Genomic DNA, 7,609 nt, shown 5'->3' with positions numbered 1-7,609 from the left:
ACCTGTGAATATGGACCTTATTTGCTAATGTAATCAAGTTAAGGTGAGCCCTAAATCCAGTGATCCTCTCAGGCGAAGGAGATTTGGAGACACACACATGCAGGCAGAGGGAAGACAGCCATGTGATGGCAGAGGCAGAAACTGGAGTGATGACACTACAGGCCAAGGAATGCCAAGGATTGCCAGCCACCAGCAGAAGCTGGGATACAGCAAGAAAGGATTCTTCCCCAGGCCCTTCAGAATGAACATGACCTTGCCAGTACCTTGTCTTTGAACTTCTAGCCTCCAGAACTGTGAGAGAATAGATGTCTATTGTTTCAAGCCATCCAGTTTATGGTAATTTGCTCCTAGAAAACTAATACAGATACTGTTTGTGGGTTTGTTTGTTTTTTTTCCGGTATGCGGGCCTCTCCCGTTGCAGAGCACAGGCTCCAGACGCGCAGGCTCTGCGGCCATGGCTCACAGGCCCAGCCGCTCCAGGCATGTGGGATCCTCCCGGGCCGGGGCACGAACCCACGTCCCCTGCATCGCAGGCAGACTCTCAACCACTGCGCCACCAGGGAAGCCCATGTTTGTGTTTTAAAACAGATATTTAAGAAGAGCAGTTCTCTTTGATTATATTTTAAAAAACTAACAATGAGTACTCTTTTATCTATTGAATACTTGCTAAATTTGTATTTTGGTTTTTATGTCTTTATATATTTTTATACACATAGATTATTTTATATAAATCCACAAATACGATGCTATGATATCCTGGATTTTATGTTTTTAATGTTGTAGGGGTTTTTTTGTTGTTGTTTTTTGGTATTTTTGCTTTTTTTGCTTGGTATTCTCCTCCCCTTCTCCCCCCCATGCCCTCCCCACATTACCCTAACCCAGGGAACTAGATCCCGCATACATGCCGCAACGAAGATCCCGCACATCACAACTAAGACCCAGCGCAGCCAAATAAATAAATATTTTAGAAAATAAAGTAATACCTAATAATTAATTTCCATTTGCCTGATGCTTAAAGTTTGAGTATGTTTTATATAGTTTTGGACATTTGGATTTGCTCGTCTGCCTTGAAATTTTAATACACCTTGTCTATTTTACTTTTGGGTTGTTTGCCTTTTCTTTTTTTTTTTTTTTTTCTGCGGTACGCAGGCCTCTTACCGCTGCGGCCTCTCCCGTCGCGGAGCACAGGCTCCGGACGCGCAGGCTCAGCGGCCATGGCTCACGGGCCCAGCCGCTCCACGGCATGTGGGATCTTCCCCGATCGGGGCACGTCCCCTGCATCGGCAGGCGGAGTCTCAACCACTGCGCCACCAGGGAAGCCCTGTTTCCCTTTTCTTACAAATTTATAAGATATTTCTTTTTGTGCTCTGTATAGCAAAAATTTTAATATATTGTTTATTGACTTGTTTGTGGTATATATAGCCAAAGTTTTTATTTACATGCAACTAAAATATGCCTATTGTCTCTATTATAGATGTTTTCCCCCATTACAGCTCCTTGGTTTCCGGTCTTAGTGAAGAAGGTTGCCAATGTTCCTAGAAGAGATGGCACATATAATGAATTAGATTGTCTTAGAAGATTTTTATTGTTTCATTGTTATATTTAAGTCTTTTAGTATTTTTTGTTTATATTATGTTTACCCAAAAAACCTAAGAGACTTTGGTAAATCCTAATCATATTATAAACAAATGGAGATTGAATTCTCCTTTTCAAATTCATAACCAATTAAAAAAAATTTCTTGACTGACTATAACTGTCAGAAATCCCCAAAACAATCCGAACAGCCTTACTGAGGTATAAGTGACATTAAACTGCACATGTTTAAAGTGAGCACCTTAATCAGCTTTGAAAAATGTACACATCCATGAAGCCATCACCATAGTCAAGAAAGTGAACATACTCACCTTCAAAAGTTTCCTTCTGAACCTTTGTGATCCCTCTCCCTCCTCCCAACCCCACAGGCAATCAGATCTGCTTCCTATCACTACACGTTAGTTTGACTTTGTCTAGAATTTTATATAAATGGAATCATGAAGTATGTACTCTCTCTCTCTCTCTTTTTTTTTTTTTTTGGTCTGGCTTATTTTACTCAGCATAATTATTTTGAGATGAATTTACATGATGGTATGTATCAATAGTTTATTTCTTTTTTTATATAAATTTATTTATTTTTGGTTGCGTTGGGTCTTGGTCACTGTGTGCGGGCTTTCTCTAGTTGAGGCGAGTGGGGGCTATTCTTCATTGCCATGCGCAGGCTTCTCATTGCTTTGGCTTCTCTTGTTGCGGAGCACGGGCTCTAGAAGCACGGGCTTCAGTAGTTGTAGCACGTGGGCTCAGTAGTTGTGGCTAGTTGTGGCGCACGGGTTTAGTTGTTCCGTGGCATGTGGGATCTTCCTGGACCAGGGCTCGAACCCGTGTACCCTGCATTGGCAGATGGAGTCTTGACCACTGCGCCACCAGGGAAGCCCAATAGTTTATTTCTTTTTATTGCTGGGTAGCACTCCATCGTGCAGATATACCACAATACATTTACCCATTCACCTGTTAATGGACATTCCATTCAGCATTGGTTCTCATGCGTAGAGGAGGCTTCTCCACACATTTTACATTCATGTTTATTACCTGGATGGGTTCTTCACATACAGTAAGCAGTGGGATTCCGGAGGCTTTTCCACCCTTAATACATTCATAGTGTGTCTCATCTATACGGATGTTGTAATATTTAATGAAGCGTGGTTTCTGCGTGAAGGGTGTTGCCCATTTACTGTACTTATAGGGCATCTCTCAAATGAGGATTTTCACTTGCCATTGAATACTTTCTCACCTTCCTCCCATGCATAGGTTTATCTCCAATAAGACCTCGCTAGCATCTAATAAGGCTTGACTTCTAAATATGACTTTTCTCATACCTACTACATTGATAAGATTTCTCTCTTGCATGGATTTGATGAATACTGAGGTTTTCCCCTTTGTCTGCAGATTTCCCACGTTCATTACATTCAGGGAGTTTCTTTCTAGTATGAATGTTTTGATCCGTAGTGAAGCATTGCCTCTAGGTAAAGACATTTCCACATTGATTATACTCAGGAGGCTCTTTCCAGTATGGATATGCTCATGCTCTGTGAGGTGTGATTTGCTATTGGAGCGGGGGGTGCCCTCTTCCTTTAGATGCACGGTGTCCCTCCAGCATGCCTTCTTAGATTTCTAATGAGAAATGACATGTGAGTACAAGCTTTCCTTCTCCTTATAATGATGCGTGTAAGCTTTTTCTATGACAGCTGAAGTCTTTTCCACCTTTATCACTTTTATATGATTTCTCCTTGTATGGATTCTGAAATGTAGAGTGAGGGATGAGATTCAAGAGAACACTTAAGGGACTCTCCTGGTGGCGCACTGATTAAGCATCCACCTGCCAATGCAGGGGACACGAGTTCCAGCCCTGGTCCGGGAAGATCCCACATGCTACGGAGCAACTAAGCCCGTGCGCCACAACTGCTGAAGGCTGCGTGCCACAACTACTGAAGCCTGCATGCCTGGAGCCTGTGCTCCGCAACAAGAGAAGCCACTGCAATGAGAAGCTCTCGGCAACTAGAGAAAGCCCGCGCACAGCCATGGAAGACGCTACGCAGCCAATAATTAAATAAATAAAATAAATCTATTTTTTTAAAAAAGAGAGAACACTTGAGTCCAGTCAGCACATGCTTGAATGTACAGTCTCCAGGACGCATATTCTCATGATCTCTGAGGTATTGCTTCAGGCTAAAGGCTTTTCTACACTAAATATATTCATGAGTTTTTCCTCCAGTATGAATTTTTTTAGCTTAAGGAGATTTGCTTTGGCTAGAGGCTTTCCAACATTCCTTAAATGCTACAGTTTCTCTTTAGTATTAATTCTCAGGTATCTGCTGACATCATATTTCTGAGAGAAGACTCTTCTCACAATGATTACCCCAGATGAGATCGCTACACACAGGAGGAACCATAGCAAACTTGTTATATTCATAATCGTTCTTGCTTACACAGATTCCCTCATACTGAAATCTAAGTTATGGTCCAAATTTTTCAGACTGAGCCATATTCATAAAAATGTTTTCTTGAAGGAAAAATGTTTGATGGGAAGTACTTTTCCTTTTTTTTCTTTAAGGAAGTACTTTTCAATTTCATACATTTTCTTTTTCCTTGACTGTATTTCAGGGAGAAAGATGCAGTTTGACTCAGGGTCTTCCTGCTGCTTTTATCGCTGCTTATTAACTTCCGCTGGATATCACCTCCTTTGCAGTTCTTTCTCCAACATCTGTGGCTCTAGCTGTTTGAACTGAAGATGGTATATCGAACCTGGGCCCCCTGCAGTAGAAACGTGGAGTCCTAACCACTGGAATGCCAGGGATAAAAACCTGCTTGTATTTTCCACTCCATAATTAAGTGTGTCCGATTTTATATAAAAATCATATTTTAATTTAATTATCTGCTCAATTCCTTGGCTTTTTCCTTTCACATCTTAAAAAACATACAACCAACAAGGAACTACTGTATAGCACAGGGAACTATACTCAATATATATATTTTTTTGGTTGCGTTGGGTCTTCTTTGCTGCCCATGGGCTTTCTCTAGTAGCAGTAAGGGGGGGATGCTCTTCGTTGTGGTGCGCGGGCTTCTCATTGCGGTGGCTTCTCTTGTTGCAGAGCACGGGCTCTAGGCGCGCAGGCTTCAGTAGTTGTGGCGCACGGGCTTAGTTGCTCCACAGCCTGTGGGATCTTCCCGGACCAGGGCTCGAACCCATGTCCCCTGAACTGGCAGGCGGACTCAACCACTGCGCCACCAGGGAAGTCCCTCAATATTTTGTAATAACCTGTAAGGGAAAAGAATCTGAAAAGGACTATACATATATATCTATATATCTATATCTATATATCTATATATCTATATCTGTATCTATATATATATCTGAATCACTGTGCTGTACACCTGAAACTAACACAATATTATAAATCAACTATACTTCAGTTAAGAAGATAAAAACATTTTTTTAAAGAATGTATATATATGTCTAACTGAATCACTTTGCTGTACAACAGCAGTTGACATTATAAATCAACTACAGTTCCGTAAGATAAATTTTAAAAAGCCAACCTTCTCAGCAAAAACAAACAAAAACACCCTCAAACTGTTCCTATATCATAAATGCTCATAATCTCAGCCATCCACATGGAGATGCCCTACACATACACGATCCTGTGCCCTTATAGTTTCTTCCTTACTTTATAATGTTGTCTTAGTTTCCTGTGGCTGTCATAACAAAGTACCACAAACTAGCTGGCTTAAAATAATAGAAATTCATTCTCTCACAGTTCTGGAGGCTAGATGTCTGAGATGAAGGTGTTGGTGGGGCAATGGTCCCTCTGAAGGTTCTAGGGAAGAATCCTTCTCTTCAAGCCCTTGGTGGTTGCTGGCAATCTTTGGTTTTCCTTGCCTTGTAGATGCACCATCTCTGCCCCATCTTCATATATCTTCCCCTGTGTGTATCTCTATTTTCTCTTCCTTTTTTTTTTTTTCTGGCCGCGCACCACGCGGCTTTCGGGATCTTAGTTCCCCGACGAGGGACTGAACCCACGCCCTCAGCAGTGAAAGCACAGAGTCCTAACCACTGGACCACCAGGGAATTCCATATTTTCTCTTCTTTTAAGGATACCAGTCATTGGGTTAGGGCCCAACATATCCATCTAATGTGACCTCATCTTAACTCATCATATCTGCAAAGGCCCTATTTCTAAATAAGGTCACAGTCACAGCTGCCAGATGTGGCACCAGGAAAGCCCATGGCATTAACATTTTAAAGGTGAGTATAGGCCAGTTATTTTGTAGAATATCCCTCAGTTTGGGTTTGCCCATAGAGTTAAGAGCTTCTGGTAGCCATATTGCAGAAGTCGTGTCCTTCCCAGGGCATCACATGCAGAGGCACTCGGTCTCGGGGTCCTATCCCTGAGTTCAGTAACTTTGATCACAACGATGGTATCTGCCAACTTTCTCCACCGTAAAGTTATTATTTTTCCATTGTAGTTGATAAGTATCTTTTGTAGAGCTATTTCAAGACCACGTTGATATCAAACCATCAAATTTTCATCCATTAAGGTTTATCCTCCATTGATCATTCTTGCTTGAAAAAATTTAATAGTTGTTATGGTTCCTGCCAAATGATCTCTCTTCTTTTCCCAGCATTCCTTTTTCTCTTTTTAGTTTGTTTTCTTTGTAATGATGAGCTTTTCCCTTTTTACTCACGGACTTTGGTTTTAACCTTTGTAGAGTCCTCACTCTGTTGCCAGCTCTGTGATGCATTAAAAAAAAGTGTTTTATGGAAAGCATGTACAACATTTTAGTTGTTTTTATTGGCCTATCTTATCTGCTATACTATTGGCAACAGATATCACTCTTCACCTCCCACTCTTTCTTCAGACAATTCTTAAGTTTCCTAACTCTCCCCTGAAGCTGCTATTGACAAATAACCAGGTACTTCCCCCTCCATCTTTCCAGGCCCACAGGTTATCTGTCTTTATCTTTCTTTACCTCTCAGCATCATTAGCTGCAGCTGATGACTAGCCTTCTTCAAGCACTCTCTTCCCTTGGCTTCTCAGACACCACCCTCCTCTGTTCTGTTTTACTGGCCTTCATGGTCTCTTTGGTTGGTTCCTCTCCTGTCTCTCATCTCTAAACTCAGCAGCTCCCAAGAGCTTAATCCTGGACCCTCTTGTCTTCTCTATAAACACTCTCTCCTTCATCTCATCCTCATTAGATGATCTCATCTAATTAGACTTCATGTAATCCTATGTATTGAAATACAATTCAGGGACTTCCCTTGTGGTGCAGTGGTTAAGAATCTGCCTGCCAATGCAGGGGACACAGTTTCGAGCCCTGGTCCGGGAAGATCCCACATGCCATGGAGCAACTAAGCCCGTGCGTCACAACTACTGAGGCTGCACTCTAGAGCCCATGAGCCACAACTACTGAACCCATGTGCCACAACTACTGCAGCTGCGTGCCTAGAGCCTGTGCTCTGCAACAAAGAGAAGCCACTGCAATAAGAAGCCCACGCACCGCAACAAAGAGTAGCCCCCGCTCGCTGCAAATAGAGAAAGCCCATGCACAGCAACGAAGACCCAACACAGTCAAAAAAAAATTAATTAAAAAAAAAAGAAATATAGTTTATAGGGGGGAGGGATACATTGGGAGATTGGGGGATTTATATATACACTACTATATATAAAATAGATAACTAATAGGAACCTACTGTACAGCACAGGGAACTCTACTCAATACTCTGTAATGACATATATGGGAATCGAATCTAAAAGAGTGGATATATGTATATGTATAACTGAGTCACTTTGCTGTACACCTGAAACTAACACAACATTGTAAATCAACTATGCTCCAATAAAAAGAAAAAAAAGAAATACAATGTATAATCTGATGAATTCTAAAATTGTATTGCAGCCCAGGTCTCTCCTTGAATTCCAACTGCTTCTGCAGTATGTCCAAGTGTATTTCTAAAAGATATTTCAAAATTGACATGACTATAATAGAACTCTTAATTTTCTAACCAGGTCTCTCCTCA

This window comes from Stenella coeruleoalba (assembly GCF_951394435.1).
Source record: "Stenella coeruleoalba genome assembly, chromosome: 8".
Taxonomy (NCBI): domain Eukaryota; kingdom Metazoa; phylum Chordata; class Mammalia; order Artiodactyla; family Delphinidae; genus Stenella; species Stenella coeruleoalba.
Note: the sequence above shows the minus strand (reverse complement) of the source record.